A 23,626-nucleotide genomic window follows, 5' to 3' on the forward strand; every position below is an offset into this window, starting at 1 on the left:
TGTAGAATTTTGAGAAACTAGCTGTTTATCATTCAGCAGATATTGTTATGACTTTCAAGTCATGGCTTGAAAGAAACTATGAAAAGATAGAAAAAGAATGGGAAAAAATTGCTTTCTGAGATAACTTTTAAATCTCATCTTGTAACATAATGAAGAAAATTCCTTGAGGAGAATGTAAAGATTCAATTGTTGTTTTGGAGATTCATTTGTCACAGTTGAAGAGAGACTGTGAGAGGGAAAAGAGACTTACTCCCTGAAAGATCTATGTTTAAACTGTACTGTCAATAAATGAGAAAATTCCTGAAAGATTTTGGCTTCCATCCTTGTAGCTGAATGATGGGATTATATTTCAGAAGTGAAGTTTCAAATGAGGTGATTTTTTTTCATAGCTGATATATTGTAATTTGTTCTATTATTGCTTAAAATTGTTAACAGTTTGTATAGCTTATAACTTTTATATTTATTTATGCATAGGAGATTAGAGGCAATATAAGTATATATGTATATGTACACAGACACACACAGAGAGACAAAGATAGAGACAAAGACAGAGATGATTCATTGTTTTTGGAGGGAAAGAAAGATTTCTCCAATTTGTTAAATAAGCAATATTGAATTACCTTAAGAGTAAACCCAGAATTAATTATTCAATGAGGCAGATATGATTTTTGGTTAATAATAGGGAAATATCCACACTTATTCCTGTGTTATTCTGGACCCTGGAAAAAGCTTCATTTTCAAAATAAATATAGTATTGAGTTGAGCAGCAGACTGATGGGTACTCTTAGGAACTATGCTGCATACAATTGTAGTAGATGACCTTCAAATACTGCTACCAACATTATAATATAGCTTAAAATAAGGGCCTGATTTATCTTTATGCATAGTTAATTACTGACATTCAGGTAATGTTTATTAAATTGTTGCTGGCCATAATACTGGCCTGCTGATGGAATTTTGCTTAGATTTGGTTTGTATACACTATCTTTTATCATTTCTGTGTAATTGGCCTAAGGAAATTCTATCATATGCCAACAGAAAATCTTTATAGAGGAAAAATATTATAAAAGATTTTTTTTAGTTGTGCAAGATTTGCAAAATACTCTTGGCTATTAGGCATTCCTGGGAAACATTGGTTATATTATCAAAAGTTCCAGTCCCAGCTGCCCCCAGTCATTATTTGATTGCTTAATCTTTTGGCACCTCACTTTCTTTATATGTCAAATGTAAATAACAAAATCTGCATTTCCTATGCCATAGAGTTTTTATAAGAGTCAGATGATATGACAGTACTCTGTAAATTGTAAGTTTTCATTATATAACTTAAAGACAATATTAAGACTTTAGTCATCTTCATATTGATTCCATGCAAGAAAGTTTTTGTGTGAAAGGCATAAAAGGAAGTTTGAACAAGTGTAGGAAGGAAGTTATACATTATATGTAGGCCAAAGAATTGTTTTAAATTTTTCTTTATGATTTATTAGAAGTAAATATTTGATTTGTATACCTATGCTTTCATACTTAGACATGTGAAAATTGTGGGGGGAGAGGAGATGGGTCATAAGTGAAAAAAAGTTTAAGAAGCCCTGTCCTAGAAGAATTTCAAAGAAAAGTGAATCAAATCACTTAGGCACATTTCCATTTCAGAATATTCATTCATCTAAGCTCAATAAAGAATAAATAGAGTGAAAAGTCATCATGTTTTCACAGCCACCATAGCCAGCTAGAAAATAATTGTGATAGCATTCCCAGTCTAGAATTCCAGGAAAGCAGCTCAACATCATTCTGCCTCCCCACAGCTGCTAAAGGAAAGAGATTAAGAGACGGGCAAGTCACCCCCTTTCAACTTTCAAACTACTGAATCAATGTTTTTTTTCAGTCTCTGCAGTCAACTAGAAAATGTTTCATCAGCACATAGTACCAATCTCTAAATCATCATAGATAGAAACCAGCTTCTCCCAATTTCCACATAAGCTCTGACTGAAACAAGGCTAAGAATATCTGTGTATATTTGAAAGCCTTAAGCTATCAGGCAATATCTGCACATGTGTCCAGGACTGGCCAGTAAATCACTATACTATTATTAACCATTATATTAATACTTAAGAAAGAAACTGGGAAAACTATTAAAAAACGCTTTTAACATGTTGAAATTGCTTATTGTACTCCCAAATTAAAGGAATCCTAAATTTCTTGGGCTCTTCCTTAGGAAAAAACTATTTATTTCAAATAATATTCACTTCACTTGTAAGACTGAAATTTTGCAACAACAAAAACCCCCAACATTTGAATGCTTTATTCTATAAAAAGCACATATATTATATATGAGTTGCCCAAATTGCACATTATTAAAGTTCATAATAATTATCTTCATATATAGATGTAAAAACACCACATATATATATTGACCTTTACAGTAAATTTATAAAGTAGGCAGAGGAGAAATTATGTTACAGATGAGAAAACTAAGACCCAGAAATGTTGAATGTCCAAGTCCAAAGTCACACAGTCAAGGCTTTTACCCACATCTTCCCCTTTGCATTTCATCAGCTATCTTTCTGAGGAAGGATGAAGATGTTTCTCCAAGTGGTTACTCCAAGATTTGTTTTGGTTTTTGTTTATTTGCTTTTTTTTTTTTTTAATTGCAATAGTTGGAGTGACTAGACAAGTTCTGGAAACCCCAATAGAGTTCAGTAGTGGAATCAAACTTGACCATGCATTCATGATCCTTCAGTAAGCCATGTTTCAATTTTTTAAGCCTGTGTGATAAGGACCAGATAAGAGGAGATGGAAAATAAAAGGGAAAACTGATGGGAAGAATTGATATGTGTTAATTATCCAGAAGCATGAGAAACATTGTATATTCAATTGTGAATGTGTTTTGTGTGTGTATGTGTGGGGTGTTGTGTGGCTATGTGCGCGCTTGTGAGTGAACAAGATGAAATCACGTGTGGACTTAAGACTCATGATCTGCAGACACGTCTTGCTTCTAGCTCCATTAAAATCATAGTATTTCCTACCATCCTCTCTCGCACAACCAGCCACACACCTGCCCTTCTTCACCTCCTTTCAGGTTTCATATCTGGCTTGAACGAGATAGCTTTTCTTTCCCCTACCAGCCTCGGAAGAAGGGCAAGTTAGCACAGTTTCTATGTGCTGGTCTGCGCAGTTGTGAGGATAGGATTTAGCTGAGATTTTCGCAATGCATGCAGCCCATCCATGTTCCGTTTTTGACGCGGATGGGGGATTCCCGGGGATTGGTATCTGTCACTGGCTAGGGACCCTGAAGCGGGAGTACGTGAACTCTATGGCGGTAGGTAGGTGAGAACGACTGCAACTAGAGCCTGGGCTGCATCTAAATATCTGCCCCTTTTCGGGAGGTTTTCAGGCTTTTCAGAAAGGCAGTTTGGGGGAAGGGAACTTCATTGAGTTAATTTTCCATTGGGGAATGAAGGGGCCTGAATCCTAGGCACAAATGTCTTCCCGCGGCTGAGCAGCCCCAGCATTCCCGAGTTCCTAGCTTAGCAAGGCTCAAGGAAGCCTAGAGCTCTGGGCTCCTCACAGCGTCAGAAGGAGGCGAGCGCTCTGCTGTGTCCTTTTAAGCTCCAGCTGTTCTTTCCGCAGGAACTATTTTTAGCTCGCTCATTCGCTCTCTCAGCTGTGGCTGCATCCGGATCGGTGTTTCCTCTCAGTAGCTCTTCACTTGCTTCCTCATCAGCTTTGCCAACCCTCCACCATCACCCCTACCTACACCCCCATCCCACCCCCTTTCTCGGCAGCTCTTGGTAGCTTCCACACGGAGAAGGTCAGAAAACTGAGCATGTCTGGATGTGCTCGGCAGCCACAGCGGCGGGGGCAGAGCGGGGATGCGTCAAGCTGATCCCATTCACTGGGAAGGGGCCTGAAGGAGCGCAGGGAGTGCGCCGCGCTCCGCCTTACCCAGCCAAGAGGGGCGCAATCGCCGCAGCCGCAGCTGTAGCCGCCTCCACCTCCACCTCCTGGAGACCAGCAAGTAAGTTTCTGAGGTTGCTGGGTGGTGGGGCAAGGGCTTGGCAGCCGGGTGAGTCCCGTGCCCTAAAGCAGATGGATGCATGCCCGCCCGGGTTTGCGGCAGAGGAGGCGCGGCTGGCAGACTAGAGAGCTGGCTTTACTGCTCCGCGCTCCCCCTTTCCACTTCCTCCCCGGTCCTTCTCCAAGCTCTGAGGGCAGTTTGGCCACTTTGGAGGGCTGATGGGGATTGGGAAAGATTGGTTGGGGCGAAAGAGGTTGGTGCTGTAGAAAGGAAGAACAGTTGGAAGGGGGAAGGGAACATAGGAACCGGGGAAAGAGGCTAGAGAAGAAGGACATCTGGAAAGAGGGGCAGAACGGTACAGAGAAGGGGCAGGTAGGAGAGTGAATCTGTGCGGGGCAAAGGAACAAGGTCTTAGGTAGAAACGCCTAGGCAGTGGGAGGGGCAGAGGGAAACCTTTGGGAAAGGTAAGGGACTAGATAGATAAACGAACTTGACCAGGGAGAAGCCGAGGAAGCCGGATTTGAAGATCTATGAATGGACAGGTGTAGAGGCAAAGGAGTACTATACTTGGAGGGGAGGTAGGGATTTTCAGAGATCCCCATGGATGAGGAATATACGTGTAGAAGGTGAACCAGAATTCTAGAAAAAGGAAGCTGGGAGAAGTGCTAGGTAGTGATCATAGGGGTCAGCTAGGATTTCAGACTAGTGACTGTCTTTCTGGGACTTAGTGATGAAGAGAGATTTGGGGATATCGGCATTGGCCGAGTTTAGGTGATAAAACTGGCTGAAGTCAGGGGGCATTGGGTCAGGAATGTGAAAAGTAGAGCAGAAAATATTGGCTCGGTGGGTATGAGTCTGTAGAGGAGGGAGGTTGGGCGCTCGAAAAGGTAATGAAGTAGGCTGGAGGGGAGATAAATAGCCGGCTGAAGTCAAGAAGGAAGATTCCCACCTCTCCTTAAATACTCACTACTATTTGTTCTGAGCATAGCCTTTCTGCCCTGTTCTTCTCCATGTTTCCCAGACCATCTCGGCCACAATTGGATTCCTGTATAGGGTGTGTTGATGTTGTACAGGGCCTCTTTAACTTACCTTTGAAAGTGATGTAAGGATAGTCATTTGCAAAGGTGATGACTGCTCCTCCTATGGAAGTGTGGTAGGGGTAGTATTTGTTTTTTATCATTGGGATCTCTCAGGCTGATTCTAGATCTTTCATCCACTGAGTGGAGCTGAAAGAACTCTATGGCATATAATTCTCAAGTTGCATGTATATGTGTGTTGAGAACAGGGAGAGGCTGGCTGAGTCCATTTGCTGCACTCTCCATGTTAATGAGATGTTGGGATAGGACATCATAAAATGACTATATTTTTTTTGTATATTTCTTTTCCTCATCTCTTTTCTCAGCTCACACCCCTTATCTCTTTCCCATCTTATCTTCTTCTAAAACACAAGCACGTGCACACACACACATATACATACATGCATAGGCACATACCTGGAAACTGACCATTCATTTAACTTTAATGTGGGAATAAGAAACAGCAGCTCTCTGTTTCTCACCACAACCTTCTCTCCTCTCAAGAGCAAATTGAGTGCTGTGAATGTGATTGTGGTTCAAAGACCTAGGCTTCCAGGGCTTCTCCCCCAGATCTTCAAGGGGTTCCAACTCAGATTACCTATTATTGTTCTTTGACAAATGCTGGCTTCTGTTTCTCTTTTACTTGTCCTCTCCCCCCAAATCCCCCAAACTTGGCAGTTATTTGCACCCAGAAACTTTTATACATAGTAAAGACTTTCCATATGGTTAGTGACCTTCTTCCAAAATTCAAGGAAGCAAACTATTAGAAAGAAAGCTCTTCATTGAAACGTGCCCAGACAAAGGTGAGATAATTTTTCTACTGTATGTTATACCAGTCAGGTTTTAGATAGAATAATTCACTTCTTGATTATACCTTTTAAGAGGAGTGTTTTCAAGCTAGTAAAGGACTTGAAAATCATGTGGTTGGAGGACTGGTTTAGTTTTATCAGAGAGAATATTATATATAGAGTCAGTTTTAAAATATGAGTAGTCTCAAAAAGCAGAGCAAAGTATTATTGAAAGTTGCATGGGAGTACATGAGCACTCAGGGAAGAATATTAATCTTTAAAAACAGAATGGTTTACTCTGCAAGATAGCATGTTCTCATCATAGAAAGTGCAAATACATTTTTAAAACCACTTGTGGAGGATGCTGTGGAGTGTATTTCTACATTTGTTGGAAGATGAGACTGGTTGGCACAATCATTCTGCTCTTTCAGAATCTGATTTGGTATCATTGAAGAAACTCAGAGCTTAGATATTTAGGACTGTTCTTACTCCCACTGTCCTCAATGGGGCATTATTACATTATCCCCAAGAGATATTATTACTTGAATAAACAGTAATAGCAACAACCAAAACTATGTGTCTCCTCCTGTTTTTGGCTTTCAGGATGAAGGGGCGAAATGAATATATGTGATAGATGAAAATAAGGGGTACCTCAGCAAAATAGAAGATTTGTCATAGAAACAGGTAGATGGGTTCAAGTTCCAAATGTAATATATATGACTATATGAACTTAGGCAAGTCCTTTAACTTCTCAAAAATCTAGATAACTCTGTAAGATTGTAAGTAATGGAAGAGTTTCATATTATTTGTAGCCATCAATTAGCCTTCCTCCCCACAGTTTAAAAATAAAAACAAGTCAAATGGAACCAAATTTTAGGAACAGGAAGTCTTTTTTTTTAACTTGTGATTTGCTTAAATAAGAACACTGATCTGTTAAATGCAAAATAACAAATTCAACGTTTATTTTCTTTCTTGATATTAAAATAATAGTAGTTGGGACTTTATTTCCCAGCTCACAGAATTTTTATCTGTTTCTAAGAGAAGGCCTGATATTGAAAAGATTTCACTTGGATGACTACTTGTTTTTTATCTTTCTGATTTTTCCGAAGGTCTTGAGGTTCCTGAAAAGTCCTTGGGACCTTTCATTTGTTGCTGGAGCAGTGGTAGGTAGCTCCTGTAACTTATTTTTCTATAGGAATGTTCCTATATTTATTTGTGAATCTGTATTATATGTTTTGGTCTAGCTGTACTATTTGTTACAAATGAGTGATACTTTTTGTGTGACCCTAAGCAAATATCTCAGCCTCTCCATGACTTAGTTGCCTCATCTATAAAATGAAGGGAATGAACCATTTGATTTCTGAATCTATGATCCATGAAGTTAATGTCGTGTTTACATTCTAGCCAAAATCAGTGATTTATTGTTACCCCATCTTATCTTAATATTTCCTCTTTGTAGGCACATGATACATCCAGTCTAAACCCTGTAACACACCCCATTTCCACCTTTTAGGAACCTTTAAGATCCAATTCAGATGTCCTTTTGAAGCCTTCCTAGATCTCCTCGTATCCTAATTAAAATTATCCAGCCTCCATTGAATCTCTCATTTTATTTTATTTAACCTTTCTTATATTATATATATGTATATATATAGATACACACATACACATGTGTACATATGTTTATGAACAAATATATACCTACATTTTATATATATATATATATATATATATATATATATGTGTATATATATATTCCTATAATATAATCTCTATGATAGTTGTATTATTGTTCTATGTAAATGTTTCTTTCTACTACTAGACTGATTGTGGTTAGGAAGTGTGCCATTTTTTTCATCTTTGCCTAGGATGGTACCTGACACCCAGAAGGCATCTAATAAATGTTTATAGAATTGATGGGTAGCCAAAGAGATGTCACTTAACTTTTGAGAGAGAAGCAGGCCTGGTCAAGATGGCTAAAAGTTTCTGAGCAGCTCTGAATACAGGGTGGTTTCAGTTGTATCCAGGCCTTTCATTCACACTAAGAAAGTGTGTTCCCAAGTAATTTATCAATTATGCAATATTAAGTGGAAAAGAATAATCAGCTAGGAGTCAGAAGAACCCTGAATTCCAGTTCTGCTCTGATGCTTCCCAGTTATGTCACTCTTAGAAACTCATATCCTGTCTCTGGTTGTTCCCTCATCTATAAAATGACTTTAATGATGCTATTATTACTTCCCCCAGAGTTGAGGGAGGTTCTTAAAAACTATCAGAAATAATAATAACAACAATAATCATAGCACTTATATAGTGTTTCAAGTTTTACAAAGTACTTTACAGATATCTCATTTATCCTCATAACAACCCTGGGAGATAGGTACTATTATTACCTTCATTTTATAAATGAGAAAATAAAAAAGGTAACACAGTAGTAAATGTCCAAAACTGGATTTGAACTTGGATCTTCTTGACTTCCAATCAAGCACTGTACTACCTCTCAGTCACTTAACTAATTATTTCTACTATTTACTGCTGGCAAACAGTGCTGTGCTAAACACTGAAGGTTTCTTTGATGGGTATGATAAAGGGGAGAAGTATAGGACAAGTATTTATTATTATTAGCACTATGCTAAGTGCTTTACACATATCTCATTTGATCCTCACAATGGAATATGCAGGCATCCCATTTATAACTCAGAACATGCTTAAAATGGCTGGCTCACCTCCTTTCCTTTATCTTTGGCACTGTGTTGGAGTTTTTTTTATCTTTATTATATATCTCTTTATTACCCCTTCATCTTATTTTAGTCCTTCAGAAACTTACAATCATTGGGTATTCCCAAGAGAATGTTGTTATTTTTTTAAAATGGCCCTTTTCAATGAGAAGTTGGAGTCATTGAAAGCACTTATGCAATTCAGCTTTCCGTCCTCATCCCTCATTCAAAACCCAATTTATTGTGCATTTCCAGTGTTTGTGCTGTGGGCTACTTATTTAAATGTATGTGATGGATTAGAAAATAAGATCTTCATCCACTACAGTTTCCTCATGTGAATAGTTCAAAAGTTTTTGAATAATCATGGATCTTATTTAGGAACTTCAGCAGAGTTTCAGGGCTTACCCACTCACTACAACATAACCTTTCAACAGGATCTTTTGTGGGGAAACTTTTTCCATTTGTTGTCATAGCTGGATGTTCTTCATAAGAGTAGCAGATAATTTTGTTTAGCTTCTGCCTTCCTTTCTTATATCTTAACTTCATTTGATATTGATCATCAGATAATCACTGGACCAAGTTAACTCTTGTTATAGCTTTTCAAAGAACCTTACACTACTTTAGCATATGAATGATAGATTCTTGGAAATAAGCTCTATCAAATCATATGCTCTTTTTTAGTCAACAAGAAATAGGCATTGTGGGATCATGTATTCTCTATGCTTTTCAGCCAATTCTGTTACTGTAGAGATATTGTCTTTTGTAGAATATCATCTATGAACAACTTGCCTCTTCCCTTCTTATTCCTGTATTAAGGATGTTGTCAATATATATGTAATTATTCTCATAATATCATTTTTAGAGTTGGGCAAATTGAGAGATTGTTGATATTTTTTGACTCATAATTAATGGTAATTTTTTACCACATTTTTTTCTAAATTTTTGTTATTTTCTCAAATTTCACATGTGCCTTGAGAACTGATCCTTTTAATTCCTTGACATTTGCATAATGTTTAAGACAGAGCAAGTTTGTCTTTGTTCTGGTTCAGCTGATATTTCTATTTTCCTCACAATAGCATTTCTACTTTTATACAACACATCTGGGACCATGATGTTAGAATCTAAATATTTTACTCTTATTTATGAAGAAAAAAATTATTGCAGAAATCTGGATGATTCTTTTTTATTTTTCAATTATATGTTAATTTCTGTCCAGTTTTATTTTTAACTGTTCTTGGAGTGATCTTCCTTAACCGAGTTTCTTTATAAACTTGTTTTTCCAGATATAGATTCTTACAGTTTGAGACTATATTGCTCATTTTCTTCCCCCATCCTCCTCTGTGATATTTTCCCACATTAGTTATATTCTAAACTGCTGTTACCCGTAGCTGCTATCTTTTCTCTACTTGGCAAGGAGATTAAATGTTTTCTTAGTGATTTCTAGGCAGGTTTAGTCTCTTTGTTGTGGTGATTGATTTCTACTAAGCTTCCTTAGGGAAAATTGGTAGTCTGTGCCAACTTCTGTTATTTAAGCATTAATATTAATTCCCCCTTTTAAGTATTACTACCTTATTTACAAATTGCTCATTTTGGAGCTATCTTAATATCCTTAATTGCTTTTAACTTTTGTAGTAGAAAAAAAAAAATTTTTGCCTTGCTTTAACAAATCAGTGGTCTGATGGTACACTGACAGCTGATTTAGGAATGACTCCCATCTCAGTAACCTGTCTTTCTTGTATATTAAAATTTTGTCTGTTTTCTTTTATGATGGTGCTTAGTGCTAACCATGTGCTAGTACATGCTGACTCTATTCTTGAAGAAAATGTTTATGGTAAATGGCTATAGGGCTTTTGTGAGGCATATAGGACTTTGACTTCTTTTATTTTGTGAGCCATATTTTCCAATGTTTGCTTGTCTTTGTTCTCTCTTTTGCCCACCATTTTTATTCAGTGAATGTGTATTAAATTTAGGAATCTGGAGTCTTTTTTTAAATTGGATTTAATTTGAGTCTCATAAAGTACTCATCAAGTAAAATTTTATACATCTTCAACCTCTGCAACTTATTTTGGCACCTAAGCTGCAATTATCATTATGGTGGTATTTTTTAAATAGTCAACTTGGATCACAATTTGGGAGGACCAAGTGGACCTTGAAAAATGTTTCTTATTGCCTTGCTATAGGCAATCAAAACAGCTCTTTATATGGCCTCCTTTAAGATGACCTACAAATAATTCTTCCATTTAATTGTCTTGTACTTTCATTCATAGTAAGAATGTCAAGACTGATTTGATTCATTTCCTCTTGTATAACAACTTGTTGATCTTGGGACAAGGATCTTACATTTAGAGTAAGATTTAATGTTTATAGTGACCTAAAAACTTGATTTGTAGCACCCTCATTTTCTTCTTCTACTATGTCACCCCTATCACTAAAGAAGCAGTTGAGGACCATGTAACACTATGGGCCCTTTTGTTTTTTTATTTTATTTTATAGATTGCTACAGTAAAGTAATTCACACTATATAACCAGCTTATTAGTGATGAGTCTTTATCTCCTTACCTAGGCTGACTGGGAAAGCAGCCTTCTTCATTGGCTGGTACTAAACATATTTTAAATGCCCAGATGCATTTAATGGTAATTGGAAGCTTTTAGCATGCCAGATACCTTGCTAATGTTTCCTCTCATTTTGCAGAAGTTTTGGAGAGCCCAGGGACCCACTATATGACTGAAGCATTGAAATGGGACCTTTGTAGTAGAGAGACCACTTATATAGTATCCTTGTCCCTATGCCCTTGTCCCCACAGCGTTTATTAACAAAAGTTTTACATTTGGTAGCAGAGGGCAATGCCTCTACAATGTGTTAGTGGAAAGAAATCGTTTAAAGGAGTAAAGGTGTTCTTTCCAGTGTGTAACCTGGCACACAGTAAGTACTTGATAATTGCATGTTGCCTGATAAATGACAAGCTGTTAGAAATTTTTCAGACACACCAGAGAAGTCTGATGTTTGAAATTTAGGGAAGGTCATAATTATTCTACTTCTGATTGAATTCTTCTAGTACATTTAGAGAGAAGAAAAGTATGAACTAGAAGCTAGATTTTCTTATTCATACCTCACTCTTTTTCAGTCATTTTAGTTGTTTCTGACTTTTCATAACCCCATTTAGAGTTTTCTTGGCAAAGATTCTAGAGTGGTTTGCTCTTTCCTTCTCCAGCTCATTGGGGTTAAGTGGCTTGTCCAAGTTTACACAGCTAGTAAGTGTTTGAAGCTAGATTTGAACTCACAAAGATGAGTTTTCCTGATTCTAGACCTGTCACTCTATCTACTGTACCACCTAGATGCCTATAATCATACCCATTTAGAATATTATTATATAGTTCTCTCTAAACTAGGAAGAAATTAATTTTCAAGTTTGACAGATTTAGGAAACTGAGGTCCAGAGATATTGAAGTGAATTTGCTGATATTTCTACTTCTTCCTCTGTGAGTGTATGATTGAGTATCTTCTCTTCTGAATCCTAATTGAAGGGGTATCTTTATTGACACTCCTCTTAAAATTTACTAATCATATAAACCAGAGCTAGGCCTCAGAGGTCACTTAAGCCAACCTATTCCTAGGAAAAGAATCCTTTCTATAAGATACTTGGCAAGTGATCATATGTTTTTCTTTTTAATAATCAAGCACTCTAATCCTGGTTATTTCTTTGCCTAAGGAACAAGAATGCTGGTAAAAACGATGCTTTATTGAACTCTTCCATCTTCCCTTTCTACTACTGAGATGAGGCAAAACAGTCTTTAACAATGCATTAAAATTTAACATCTCTTCTAAACATTCTACTTACATTCTAAAAATTCAACTTACATTTCAAATTACCTTCAGGGCCTGTCTATTGTTACAGTCTGGTGGGACCTCCAAACTAAACTAAGCTCATACTTTTCCTAGTATATGTTCTTCCTTTTTTGTTTGTTTGTTTGTTGCTGCTGCTGCTGCTATCACCATTCATAGTCTCCTTTGTTCCAAATCTTTGGTTTATCTTTGATCCTACCTTTCTTTTGACCTCCCCTATCAAATTATATGCTAAGTCCTATTGATTTTACAGGATTCTCATATTAGTCTTTTCCTTGTTAATTCATTTATTCTGCTTTACATAATGTCCTGAGTGAGATCTTCCTACTTGCTTTTAACCCTAAATTATTGTTTTCATTTGCTTCTGTTTCTTGATTATCTTATTTGTCTCATTTATCTATTTCTAATGTTTGTTTTAACCAAAACCAAATAATTTTGAGGAATGTAGTTCTATACTACAAAGTCTTATGATGTTATTTTCTTTATTATTTTAGTTGAGATTCTTGACCTCTTTTTCTTCCAAATAAATTTGATTTTTTATCTAATTCTAAAATATATCCATTCAGTAATCTAAATGTCATAACATTGAATCTGTAAATCAATTTATGTCATTTTTATTATATCAGCACAACCCAACCATGAGCAATAACTACCTTTTCAGTAATTTGGCCCTTTTTATTACTGATAAAGTGTTTTATAGTGGTGTTCATATAAATTAGTAAATTCCCAGCTAGTTTGTGCTAGTTGTGGCTATTTGAATTGAATTTATCTTATTTTTTTTTCCTTCTTGGCTTTTCTTAGTACTTTTTAGATATGCTGATCACTTTTATGGATTTACCTTATATCCTAAAGATTGGTTTTTAATCATTTCAGTAATTTACACTATAATGTATCCTGCAAATAGGAATAGTCTTCTCTTCATTGATGTACTTAATATATATTCTTTGGTTTTTGTGTTTATGTGTGTACATGAGTATATATGTGTGTGTGTGTGCATATTTCTCCTTTCTAGTTTATGTTTCACAAGAGCAGACAGTGTTTTAGTTAAACTTTTTATCCATACTAACAGATAGGACTTCTGCTTAATAAATAGTTAATATTCACATTTCTGTTGTCTTTCTGTACCACCCACCCCCCAAAATTAAATGATCTCATTGTAATGATATACTGGTTTATATAAGTAGAATAATGATTCCTTGGGTAATAAGAATGCTGTGTATAATGCTTTGTACTACATTGATGGAAAGGGAAGAAAAATTTAATTGTTATTTAAAACAGTAGCTAATGATACAATATGTATCTAAATATATGTAGTGATGAACTATATAGTTATAATAATTTTGCAATTGTAAACTTTCTTGGATACTTAGACTTTTAAAACTAAGCTAAAAAATCTACTTCCACCAAAACATAGCAGAGTCAAAAGCTGTGGCTCAAACTCTGGACTTAACACAAGGATAAAAACTTTGTTGAAAGAGTACCCAAAAAAAGGGAAAAAATAAAATAAGCCCTTTTCTGTGGCTCTTACCACGATGGAGCAAGAATTTTTAAAATAATTTTAATAGAAGCTTTTTATTTTCAAAATGTGTACATGAATGATTTTTTGACAAAACCTATGTTCTAATTTTTCCCCTCCCTTTTTCCCACTTCCTCTCCCAGTTGGCTAGTGTTTCAATGCATGTTAAACATGTGCAATTCCTCTCTCTATATTTTCACAAATATCATGCTGCACAAGAAAAAGCAGATCAAAAAGGAAAAAAATAAGATAGAAGACAAAATCCAAGCAAATTACGAGTGAAAATACTATGTTGTGGCTCACATTCAGTTCCCTCTATCCTCTGTGTGCAGATGGTTTTCTTCATCATGAGACCACTAGAACTGGTCTGAATCACCTCATTGTTGATGAGAGCCATGTCTATCAGAATTGATCATTGTATAATCTTGCTATTGCTGTGTATAATGATCTCCTAATTCTGTTCATTTCATTTAGCATCAGTTTATGTAAGTCTCTCCAGGCCTCTCTGAAATCATCCTGCTGATCATTTCTTATAGAACAATAATATTCCATAACATTCATATACCATAACTTGTTCCCATTCTCCAACTGATTGGCATCTACTCCATTTCCAGTTTTTTGCCACTACAGAAAGGGCTTCCACAAACAGTTTTGCACATATGGGACCCTTTCCCTCCTTTATGATTTCTTTAGGTTACAAGCCCAGTAGAAACAATGCTGGATCAAAGAGTATGCACAGTTTGATAGCCTGTGGGCATAATTCCAAATTTGGAGCAAGAATTAAATGAGAATCCTACTTCAATTCCTTGTTTGGAGAAGTTTTGTTTATTTGATTCTGTGACTGGGTCTCCCTGTAGTAGACCCTACCACAAATCATCTGGGAAACTTTGATCCCTCTCTGTTCCCATCATAGACTTGCTCCAACTCCTGCACCCCCAGTACAGAGCCAGGGCAAAGGAAGGTCTCTCTCTATACTGGTACATGACAGTATGGATACTTGATTGATTGATCTTTTCTCTCAAGTTGCTGCAGTCAGAACTCTTAAACTCAAATGATCTACCAACTTCAATCTATCCTGATAGCTTGGAAGAGTTTTATTTTATTTCCTAGAAGAGCAAACATAGCTCCATAGAGCAATCCTTACCATGTTGCCTATTCTTTTTGCACCTTATATAATTCAAGGAGTTGGAATTTGTTTGTGAGCTGTCAGGAATTTATAATAGAATTATTTCATCAATGATCAAAATTTTACAGTGAGCCATATCTTAATAAGACTACATAGAAAACACTGAACTTCAGTCATATGCAATAAATAAAATTCTGATTTTCTTTGTGCTTTCAAATAACTTAATCAAATGAGTCACTTCAGGGGTCCAAGTCATTACTCTTAAATGAGAGTACTTGATGACCAGTTATTCTCTATACCCCCTCATCTGAAATCCAGGCCTGACTCTCTATCCCCTGTGCCACCTAGCTAGCTGCCTGAGTTCAAATGCAGCTTTAGACATTTACTGCCTTTGTGTTCCTAGTCAAGACTTAATCTTTGTTTACCTCATTTTCCTTTACTTCAATTTGAATAATAACAGTGTCTACCTTACAGTACCTTTTTATAAAAAGCTTAGAATTCTTCAAAATGTGAATCATCATATATAATTAATATTAATAGCAAGAGTCAGCATGAAATAATGTTCACATATATATAGCATATAAAATTTTACAAAACTTTATCAAAAAGGAAGAATAACAGCCTTGTGATATTTTTCACTTGATCTAAGATAAAGCATATATCACAGCAGAATTTTTTTTTTTTTAGTGACTGATTTTCTGATATCCAAAAGTACACATATTTTTCTCTAGATTTTCTCAGTCTGTTTGGCCAGTCATAGATAAATGTTGTTATATTTTTGATGAAATGCTATTGAATTATTCCTTATTGTTAGTTATGGGATCTTTCCACCTTTACAGTATCATTCACCTTATTATGATTTCTAATAGTACTGCTTATTGGATTCTAATTATAATGCAAAATAGCTACTTCCTAACGATTTAGAGAACTTTTATCTTCTATTCACACATAACTTTTTTTTTTTATTATCAGTCAAAAGGAACATTTCCAGACTTGAGTGTCTTATCTTTTTCTAAGCCCTTTTCTCTATTTTGAAGTAGATATTATTTTCATCTGCTATATCCTGACTCCATTATGCTTAATAATATATCTGCAATGCTCTAAATAAACATTCTAGTAAGTGACATAGAGTCATATATGTGTGTGTGTGTGTATGTACATGTATATATAGATATAGATAGATAGATTACTAGATACCTTTTTGTGTGTTCTGGATCTCTTTGATAGTTTGAAACCTATGGATCTCTTCTCCAAATAATGTTTGTAGGTTATTCTCCAAATAATAAAGTGTATAAAATAAAATAGTTGAAAGTAGAAAGGAAATGGATAATACTGAAATAAAGATTCATTTTTTCCCATCTAAGTTAACAGATCTCAAAAAAATTTATACAGGTATTACCTCCCTCTACCCTGCCACCTCCACTAGGAGCCACATGTTAAGATTTATTTTATTTTTTGGAATCTTAGTTTCTGTAGAAAAGGAATAGTAATGGCTGTTCTGCCAACTTCACAGGGTTTCTTGAACAAAACACTTTGCCACTTGCAATTTATGAGTTGCTGTTATTAAAATGCTTGGAGAATAATTGGTGATGTAGTAAAAGGAATAGAATTTTATTTCAGTGAAACAGGAGTGTCAAGATGTCAACTCTTGAGCTAAAAATGAGAGGGAATTCTAAGAGTCTAATCAAGATTCTTTCCCTTGGAATTGTTTTCAAATCTTTTAATAGATCATTGTGACAAAATGTCCCAAGTGAATATCACACATTTAACAGAAGAATGTTAACTGCCATAATGTGCTCTTAGTAAAAGAAAATATTGTTTTCATCATCCATCTTAGTAGTTGAATGACTTCTTATATGGATTTTAATATTAGTTTAGAAAGTTCTTGTTTCAGAGAAGGAATTTTAAATTCAAGCATTTTTCCATTATAGCAACTTTCATGGTAACAAGAGTCTGTAAGTAACTTACTGAAAAACTATAATGATTTCAATAAAATGATTGTGTCTTGGTCCAGTGTCTTTGCCCTTTTCTATGCTACCTGTAGTTATTTTATCAAATTGGGTGGGGGGAATCAGACAAAAAAAAATCCTAAAAATCCAACCATGAAAGTGATCATTACTGACTGCCATGAAGGGATAGAAAATTGGAATTGGAACAAAGACTACTTGAAGGCACAAGTCTTATTTTATAAGGCAGACTCAGAACAGCAGGAACAATGATGAATTTGGAGATGGTTGACCCAGGCTCAGATGCCAGCTCTGAAGTTTATGGCCAATGCAAACTTAGGAAAGCCTGTTAACCTCTCTGGTCCTCAGCTTCCTCACATAAAATAAAAGGATTGTACCACACAGTTTCTAAGATTTTTTCCAGCCCTAAATCCATGCCTCTACTAAATCAGATTATCTTTGTTTAAAGCTGCATGGGAAAGGTCAGGAAGACCAGAATTCAAATGTACTTAGTAGTTATATGATCAAGGGCAAGACATCTAGCCTCTGTTTGCCCAGGTTTCTTCAATTGTAAAAAAGGGAATAATTTTCCCAGGGTTGTTGTGAAGATCAAATGAGATAATATTTGTAAAATACTTAGCACAGTACCTGACATACAATATGTGCTTAATTAATGTTTATTTCCTTCACTCTTCCTTAACTATTAAGTAGGAGCAAGGTGTCTTTTCAAGTTGCAGAAATATATTTAAACAACTCTAGTCCTATTTGCAAATATGGTGCATTGTGCATATGTGTGTGAGTGTGTGCGTGTATGAGTGATTTGTTTATGGATATATTGCTATGGAAAATCAGACTTTGAAAAAGCCCATTGGAATTCAAATAGAGCTATTTGACCATTCCTTAAACCCAAATCACTCTGGCTCTCACTAAAACCAATAATAGATCCCAATCCAAATCTTACTTGGTTATTATATATGTTTTGATGACTCTGAATGAGTGTAAATAATAATGGTCTCTGTTCTGGTCACAAACACTGAGAGTCTTCCCCTTCCAGTTTTTTTTTTTTTTTTTTGAATGGGCAAATTAGGCCATCTTTTTTTTTTAGGCCATCTAGCCTTAAATCTTCAACTGTAAAAAGGGGAAAAGGGGATAATCGTCCCTGCATTGTTGTGAAGATCAAATGAGATAATATTTGTTATATGTGCCTGACACATGGTAGGTGCTTAATTATCTCAGGACAGACTGAGACATCAGAAAGATCTTTGGTTAAAAAGGCCAAAGTCTCACACTGCATTTGGTATAATCTCCAATCGTCCTCATCCCTATCATGTCACTGCACTCAGATGACCCTAGATGAGAGAGTGAGGCTGATGGTTTTGCATAACTCTGCCTTACTTAAATGCAATTCCCTTGCCAATCAAGACATTACTCCCCTGATATCATTGGTCCTCTTTGAGAAAGAAGGAGAAATAACAATCTTTATATGTTATATACACATGTGTTTATGTTTTGTGTATATACATACACATAAATATATATTTGTGTAGTATGTGTACGTGTGTGGGGCAAAGAACATAGGCTCCTTCCTAAATTCTAACCACATTTTTGGTGTTTTTTAGCTCTCTGTGATCTTGGTCAAAAAACTTAACCTCTTTGAGTTTGTTTACATATGACACAATGTTTACATGGCACCTGGACTTTGCTCTGTTGGGTTCTATTGTCTAGGAAGGTAAGTAATAATGCACAAACTCATAATTACTATGACCATTAGAGATTGGCAAACAAAATTCTATACAAGATCCAGGGGAAAGATTGTGAATTGGGTCAATCGGGGAAAGTGTTATGGAAGAAGAGACTTCAAAAGATAAATAGGAATTCAAGAGTAAGGACATTCTAAGCATCAGAAATAATTTGAATAAAGTCATGGGAGATGGGAAAATAGAGACTGTGTTATATTTTTGACTACAGCTTAGACACTAGCTGTGTAATCCTAGGCAAGTCACTTAACCCTGTTTGCCTTATCGTCATATATAAAATGAGCTGGAGAAAGAAATGGCAAGCCATTCCAGCACTTTTGCCAAGAAAACACTAAATGGGTTCATGAAGAGTTGTATATTTAAACCCACCATGTCTTTTCATTACCCTTGGATCTACCCATGATTTTGATTCTTCTAAAACCATGGTATGCCATGATTTGTGATCACAGAGTATCACTGGAAGATTGTTAGTATTAAAATGATGTGCTTGGGCATTTGGGGATTATTTGAAAGTTCTGCACAATCTTTTAAATGTAAACTTTCCCTCTCTCCTCCTCCTAATCTACTCCAGGTCCACCTCACTATCCATTTCCATTGTTTGTTCCAGATATATTTATGAATTAATTCAATGAGCTCACCACCCACCTGTGTGTCCTCATAGAGCTGATAATATATGTTCTTCATCCACATTCATTTTTCTTTATGGGTTGTTGATCTAACCATTTGGGTTGCTGTGGATGTCATTAAAAGGGTCTAAAATTTTAGGGCATTATACAGTAAGCATAATATCATTCTCAAACACATCTATCTGGAGAACCATCCTATATATTTGGAATCCCTCTTATATAGGGAATTAAAAAATCAGAGATAAGGTTATCTCTGTGATTACCTCAGTTAGAGATCTAGTGTAATTTCATTTAATGTGTTCAAGAAGTCCCTTGTCAGAGAAACAACTTTAAAGCTGTATTTTAATTTATCAAGGGACATTTTTTCCTAATTAACAAACCAGAAAACAATGGGCATGCTTATTCTATATATGTCTTTATATATTTACACTTTACATTTTTAAAATGAGCTATCCCATTGACCTCTTTGAAACAATCTAATCATATGATTATTGATAGAAAGGACAAATCTCATCTCTTTTGGAGTCCTGTATAAGAAACTGTCTGAAAAGGGGGTAAAAACGTGTTTTCCTTCTCTGTCCTGTGCTACATGGCCCCCAGTTCCATGATCTGGAACTGAGGCTCATACTATATAGTTCAATTCTGTTATGAATTAAAGGCTTTGTAGGCTAACCTGAGAACTATCATTTATATAACACTGCTTTAAGGGTGAATTTACCCTTTCATTTGAGTGTCTACTTGGAATACACAATGTATTCCAAGTAGACACTCAAATGAATTTTCAGAATACAATCTTTTCATAAATTGGAAACAAACTCTGATTAACATGGTTAGTTTCAAGTAATCACTAGGGATCATTTATAACAAACTTCCCATTCTGGCTTTTCCGCTGCACCTTATATATACCTAGTTTATCTAGCCTCTTAATCACTCTTAATGTGTACTCAGAAAATGCAAATTAATGTTAAATTTGCCTAGCTAAAAGATAAATTAAGTAAATCTACTAGAATAAAAATCATAACTAAAGCTGAATATAAAGTTATTGTAATATCATGTGACTGCTATCCTTTTTTAGTACCAAATGACTGTTTTTTACCCAAGCATAAGAATAAAATTAAAGAAACACATAAGGCCCTGAGAGCCAACAATAACTTCCTGTATTTTAGCTGTATAAATGTGACATATTATACCACAGTGCTTATACATTATCACCCATAGTTATTCATTCACCCTTGGGTAGCTAGCATCCAGTTTCGGTGCCAGGATTAAATGACTTGTTTCTATGAGATTCTGTGTGGAAGGAATTCTAAACCATTTGCTTTTGTCATCTGCCTCTTTAAAAAAAAAGAAGTGTATGGAGCTGATCTTTAAAATGTGTAGTAAATTTGTAAAGAATGAATTTTTTGTTACTTATTATGTCTTATGTATGTTATTACATGGTTTTTGTAAGAAAAATGTGAATGAATTTTATGTCCTTATCATTTATCCTTGTACCTCTACAACTTATAATTCTAGCAAAATCTTGATATTTGATTTTCAGAGATACAGAATAGTAAATATTAATGTTATTAGGCAAGGAGACATATCATAAATGTCTCTTATTTTCATTTATCCCCATGATGTTTGCACTTGGGTCTTGAAAAATCTAAAGTGCAGTTTGCATTTCCCATAAAAACATTTTGTGGCAGCAAAATTATATCTGCAATAGAAGTATATCACTGAATAACTCAGTCTTAGTGATACTTTATTTAGAGAAGCACAACTTACTACCAGTACTTTTAAAAAAATAGATTTTACATAACTAGGGCCTTTTTAGACCTCCTATTTGAAAACTAAAACGAATATATGATAAAAAGACACATTTTTACACTTTACATTTTCTTTTTTAATTGGCTATCCCATTGTCCTCTTTGAAAGAATTAATTTTTTTTTCTTTTATTGTGGAAGATATGAAGGCTTTGGCCTCATAAATCAAAGTATTAAGTGCTAATTCACATTTTTCCTTGGCATTCAAGCTTGACAAAATGTATCCCAATGCCCCTCATCTTTTTAAGCCTTTTAATATTACTCTTCATTGGCATATTCTGGCCAAACTGGATTACTCTTTGTCTTTTTGTTTATTCCCTGGACTTTCCTTAAAACTCTTGCTTGTGTCTTTTATGTTTAGAATATCTTTCTTCTCTTTCTTGAATTTTGCTCTTCCTTTAAAACCCACTCCTAATAGCAATTTTTCTTTCATGGAGCTTCCTGTTAGAATGTCCCCTTAAGAGTAGGGACTATTTCATTTTTCATATCTGTGTTATCAATATCTAGTGCAGTCCTTGACATATAATAGGTGCTTAATAAATTTTTTTGCTGGGAGGTGATTCAGACTAATTCCAATGGAGAGAATTATTTGCATCAGAAAGAGGACTGTGGGGACTGAGTGTAAATTACAACATGATATTTTCATTTTTTTTGTTATTTATTTGTTTGCATTTTGCTTTCTTTCCCTTTTTTTGTCTCCTTTGATCTGATTTTTCTTGTGCAGGATAATTGTGCAAATATGTATAGAAAAATTGCACATGTTTAACATTTTTGGATTATTTGCTCTCTAGAGGAGGGGAAGAAGAAAAAGAGGGAGAAGAAATTGGAAGATAAGGTTTTGCAAGGGTGAATGTTGAAAACTATGCATATGTTTTGAAAATTTAAAAAATTAATACTTTTTTTCTGGATTGATTCCTCAGATTTATTTTGCTCGTTCATGCTACTCATAAGGAACTTTTCCTCCTCAGATCATTTTGCTTCATCATTTTCTCAGTCATATACCAGACATCATATGGTAATGTACTAAATAACCCTACTGGTTTGTAAACTTCGTGAGTTAAGTGATTATGTCCTATCCATAATCTTTCATCTTTAGCATAACATTCTGCACACAATTGATATGTAACACATCTTTATTGAATTGCACTTGGGCTCAGGTACAAAGGCAACTATTTTAGTATGGACTATTCCCCCCCTTTCTCTTCACTTTTTTTTGGTAAGGTAATTGGGGTTAAGTGACTTGCCCAGAATCACATGTCTATTTAAGTGTACTCAAGATGGGTACTGTATTCACTGCATCACCTAGCTGTTTAAGTATGTACTCTTTCTTACTTTTTATAGGCATATGTATTCAACAAGTTTCCTTGTTTCATACTTTATTAAGAAAATAGGGATTATTCTCAATGAGTACCTGATTATACTTAGCTCCATCTTTTTATGCCCTTTTTCATTATCTCCATCCCCTCCTCTTTTTATTCAATCTCTCAAGAAGTATTCTTCTCCTTGACAAAGTCAGTCATTTGATCTCAACTGATTGCCCTCTAGTCATTCTCCACATGTATGTGTGTGCACATTCACCTGCACACAAGTGTTTGTGTTATTCTTTCTATATCTCTTGCTTTAGTGGCCTCTTCAAACTATGTAGCCACTCTGTGGTGGTTATCTCCTCAGAAAATACTCTTAATATGATAAAATATGGCTATTTTAAAATTATATTTAAATGTAGAGTTTTACCTAATTTTTCAGTTAAAAGAACCATCCAATCACTTATTCTTTGTTTTAGAGTACATTTAAAATAAACTTTCATTTTCTCACAGCACCATTTTATTTCTCTTTCATACAAACAATTCCTGCTGACTTGAAAAAAAAGGTTGCCCTAGGGAATAGGTACTTGGAGTGCAAAGGGGAAAGTCATCATGGCATAACTTCTAGATATTTAATGAGCCTAAATGAGACTATGAATGACTTTTAGTCCTAAAGTGGTAAAACTGTCAGCATAGCTAAAATCATTTTTCTTTTTTTTTAAATTTTCACTCTTTGTCATTGTAACGTAGTTATTCAAAGGAGAGACTATTAGCATGGTTGAAGTGCCATATATATGAATGCTAACAAGTATAACTCAGGAGACCATCTATTTCAAATTGCAAAAGATAAAAACCAGATATTTTCTATTAAGACACTAGTTAGATTAATGTGACATCTGTGTGAAAATGGTATTGTTGGCAGAGAGCTAAGAGATTTGTTGTATCTTGTCTGGTGTGCCTCTTTACTCCATGGGCTGTAGTTAAAGCTAATAAGGGTTAGAAGATAAGCTTCTCTGGCTAAAAAAAGCTGATCACTAAGGTGTCAGAGGACATATCTAACTTAACCATAGTAGTTTCCATAGGCAAGGAAAATCTATCTTGGTAGGAACTG

At 35.2% G+C, this 23,626-nt stretch overlaps 1 protein-coding gene across 3 annotated transcripts in view; it reads left to right on the forward strand.

Moving 5' to 3' along the window:
- The first annotated feature begins 3,764 nt into the window (after positions 1-3,764).
- OXR1 (oxidation resistance 1) overlaps positions 3,765-23,626 on the forward strand; it is a 568,147-nt gene continuing 548,285 nt past the window's right edge. For 2 of the 3 annotated variants that reach the window (XM_031947111.1, XM_031947112.1), the window contains exon 1: positions 3,765-4,012. The gene's annotated coding sequence lies outside the window, so the exon portion shown is untranslated. The remainder of the gene's footprint in view (positions 4,013-23,626) is intronic. The other variant, XM_031947113.1, reaches the window with a different exon arrangement.

The sequence above is a fragment of the Sarcophilus harrisii genome, chromosome 1, assembly GCF_902635505.1.
Source record: "Sarcophilus harrisii chromosome 1, mSarHar1.11, whole genome shotgun sequence".
Taxonomy (NCBI): Eukaryota; Metazoa; Chordata; class Mammalia; order Dasyuromorphia; family Dasyuridae; genus Sarcophilus; species Sarcophilus harrisii.